The following is a 4,160-nucleotide window of genomic DNA, read 5'->3' on the forward strand; positions in this document are numbered from 1 at the left end:
GGGTTATTGTTAGGGATTGGGTTAGGGTTATTGTTAGGGGTTGGGGTTATGATTTGGGTTATGGTTATTGTTAGGGGTTGGGGTTATGGTTGGGGTTATTGTTAGGGGTTGGGGTTATTGTTAGGGGTTGGGGTTATTGTTAGAGGTTGAGGTTGTGGTTTGGGTTAGGGTTATTGTTAGGGGTTGGGGTTATTGTTAGGGGTTAGGGTTATGGTTTGGGTTAGGGTTATTGGTAGGGGTCGGGGTTATTGTTAGGGGTTGGGGTTATTGTTAGGGGTTGGGGTTATTGTTAGGGGTTGGGGTTATTGTTAGGTGTTGGGGTTATGGTTTGGGTTAGGGTTATTGTTAGGGGTTGGGGTTATGGTTATTGTTAGGGGTTGGGGTTATTGTTAGGTGTTGGGGTTATGGTTTGGGTTAGGGTTATTGTTAGGGGTTGGGGTTATGGTTTTGGTTAGGGTTATTGTTAGGGGATTGGGTTATTGTTAGGGGATTGGGTTATTGTTAGGGGTTAGGGTTATTGTTAGGGGTATGGGTTATGGTTATGGTTGGGTTATTGTTAGGGGTTGGGGTTATGGTTTGGGTTAGGGTTATTGTTAGGGGTTGGGGTTATGGTTATGGTTATTGTTTGGGGTTGGGGTTATGGTTTTGGTTGGGGTTATTGTTAGGGATTTGGGTTAGGGTTATTGTTAGGGGTTGGGGTTATTGTTAGGGGTTGGGGTTATTGTTAGGGGTTATTATTAGGGGTTGGGGTTATGGTTATGGTTGGGGTTATTGTTAGGGGTTGGGGTTATGGTTTGGGTTAGGGTTATTGTTAGGGGTTGGGGTTATTGTTAGGGGTTGGGGTTATGGTTATGGTTGGGGTTATTGTTAGGGGTTGGGGTTATGGTTATAGTTAGGGGTTGGGGTTATTGTAAGGGGTTGGGGTTATCGTTTGGGTTATGGTTATTGTTAGGGGTTGGGGTTATGGTTATGGTTGGGGTTATTGTTAGGGGTTGGGGTTATGGTTATGGTTATGGTTGGGGTTATTGTTTGGGGTCTGGGTTATTGTTAGGGGTCTGGGTTATTGTTAGGGGTCTGGGTTATGGTTTGGGTTAGGGTTATTGTTAGGGGTTGGGGTTGTGGTTAGGGGTTAGGGTTGTTGTTAGGGGTTGGGGTTATTGTTAGGGGTTGGGGTTATGGTTTGGGTTATGGTTATTGTTAGGGGTTGGGGTTATGGTTATGGTTGGGGTTATTGTTAGGGGTTAGGGTTATGGTTTGGGTTAGGGTTATTGTTAGGGGTTGGGGTTATTGTTAGGGGTTGGGGTTATTGTTAGGGGTTGGGTTAGGGTTATTGTCAGAGGTCGGGTTATTGTTAGGGCTTGGGGTTATGGTTTGGGTTATGGTTTTTGTTAGGGGTTGGGGTTATGGTTGGGGTTATTGTTAGGGGTTGGGGTTATGGTTTGGGTTAGGGTTATTGTTAGGGGTTGGGTTATGGTTTGGGTTAGGGTTATGGTTAGGGGTTTGGGTTATGGTTTGGGTTAGGGTTATGGTTAGGGGTTGGACTTATGGTTAGGGGTTAGGGTTATTGTTAGGCGTTTGGGTTATGTTTTGGGTTAGGGTTATTGTTAGGGGTTGGGGTTGTGGTTATGGTTTGGGTTAGGGTTGGGGTTGTGGTTATGGTTTGGGTTAGGGGTTAGGGTCGGGGTTATGGTTTGGGGTTGGAGGTTATGTTTGGGGTTATTTCATACCATAAATAGTGTCCAAAACAAGTCTATTTGTGATTATAATAGTGGTCGGGTTCGGTTCTGGAAGGATATTTTACCTATAGATGTGATCAGATCTCTTTTTTGGATCTATTCTTGATCATTTTGTGTAAAAATTATCATCCTGGCTTGTTCTGGGGCTATATCCGACCATAAATAGTATTCAAATCAGTCATATTTGTCATTCAAATAGTGGTTGCATTATAACCGGTCGTGTTCGGTTCTGGAGGGTCATTTTACCTATGGATGTGGTCTGATTTCATGGTGAATCTATTTTACACCATTCTATATAAAAATATACTTCCAGGGATGGGTTATGGTTTGGTTTAGGGCAGGGGTGTCCAAACTTTTTGCAAAGAGGGCCAGATTTGGTAAGGTGAAAATGTGTGCGGGCCGACTATTTAGCCTGACATTCTTTGAACCATTAACCTAAAATACAAATTAACCTTTTGAGATTTTTTTAAATTACAAATGGCATACTTTTACTTTTACTTTTTTTTTTTTTTACATTTAGGTTTTTACCGAAATGACAAACCACAAAAAATTAAGAAAACTATCAAGGATATCTAAGTTCATGTGAAACATCACATATTATTCACTATTATATGCTCACTGTAGGAACAGTGCTGAAAACAAAACAATGATCACTGCATATTCAAACTGTGATTTTGACCATCACAAAAAAATAATGAACTCATTTATTTTATACTGTGGTCAACAGTGCTGGCGGGCCGTGTATTATTGATTTCATGATAGAGGCCACGGGCCGGTAAAAATTTGTCCACGGGCCTTAATTGGCCCGCGGGCCGGACTTTGGACATGCCTGGTTTAGGGTTATTGTTAGGGGTTGGGGTTATGGTTTTGGTTAGGGTTATTGTTAGGGGATTGGGTTATTGTTAGGGGTTAGGGTTATTGTTAGGGGTATGGGTTATGGTTATGGTTGGGTTATTGTTAGGGGTTGGGGTTATGGTTTGGGTTAGGGTTATTGTTAGGGGTTGGGGTTATGGTTATGGTTATTGTTTGGGGTTGGGGTTATGGTTTTGGTTGGGGTTATTGTTAGGGATTTGGGTTAGGGTTATTGTTAGGGGTTGGGGTTATTGTTAGGGGTTGGGGTTATTGTTAGGGGTTATTATTAGGGGTTGGGGTTATGGTTATGGTTGGGGTTATTGTTAGGGGTTGGGGTTATGGTTTGGGTTAGGGTTATTGTTAGGGGTTGGGGTTATTGTTAGGGGTTGGGGTTATGGTTATGGTTGGGGTTATTGTTAGGGGTTGGGGTTATGGTTATAGTTAGGGGTTGGGGTTATTGTAAGGGGTTGGGGTTATCGTTTGGGTTATGGTTATTGTTAGGGGTTGGGGTTATGGTTATGGTTGGGGTTATTGTTAGGGGTTGGGGTTATGGTTATGGTTGGGGTTATTGTTTGGGGTCTGGGTTATTGTTAGGGGTCTGGGTTATGGTTTGGGTTAGGGTTATTGTTAGGGGTTGGGGTTGTGGTTAGGGGTTAGGGTTGTTGTTAGGGGTTGGGGTTATTGTTAGGGGTTGGGGTTATTGTTAGGGGTTGGGGTTATGGTTTGGGTTATGGTTATTGTTAGGGGTTGGGGTTATGGTTATGGTTGGGGTTATTGTTAGGGGTTAGGGTTATGGTTTGGGTTAGGGTTATTGTTAGGGGTTGGGGTTATTGTTAGGGGTTGGGGTTATTGTTAGGGGTTGGGTTAGGGTTATTGTCAGAGGTCGGGTTATTGTTAGGGCTTGGGGTTATGGTTTGGGTTATGGTTTTTGTTAGGGGTTGGGGTTATGGTTGGGGTTATTGTTAGGGGTTGGGGTTATGGTTTGGGTTAGGGTTATTGTTAGGGGTTGGGTTATGGTTTGGGTTAGGGTTATGGTTAGGGGTTTGGGTTATGGTTTGGGTTAGGGTTATGGTTAGGGGTTGGGCTTATGGTTAGGGGTTAGGGTTATTGTTAGGCGTTTGGGTTATGTTTTGGGTTAGGGTTATTGTTAGGGGTTGGGGTTGTGGTTATGGTTTGGGTTAGGGTTGGGGTTGTGGTTATGGTTTGGGTTAGGGGTTAGGGGTTAGGGTCGGGGTTATGGTTTGGGGTTGGAGGTTATGTTTGGGGTTATTTCATACCATAAATAGTGTCCAAAACAAGTCTATTTGTGATTATAATAGTGGTCGGGTTCGGTTCTGGAAGGATATTTTACCTATAGATGTGATCAGATCTCTTTTTTGGATCTATTCTTGATCATTTTGTGTAAAAATTATCATCCTGGCTTGTTCTGGGGCTATATCCGACCATAAATAGTATTCAAATCAGTCATATTTGTCATTCAAATAGTGGTTGCATTATAACCGGTCGTGTTCGGTTCTGGAGGGTCATTTTACCTATGGATGTGGTCTGATTTCATGGTGAATCTATTTTACA

Source organism: Stigmatopora nigra, unplaced genomic scaffold (assembly GCF_051989575.1).
Source record: "Stigmatopora nigra isolate UIUO_SnigA unplaced genomic scaffold, RoL_Snig_1.1 HiC_scaffold_31, whole genome shotgun sequence".
Classification (NCBI taxonomy): domain Eukaryota; kingdom Metazoa; phylum Chordata; class Actinopteri; order Syngnathiformes; family Syngnathidae; genus Stigmatopora; species Stigmatopora nigra.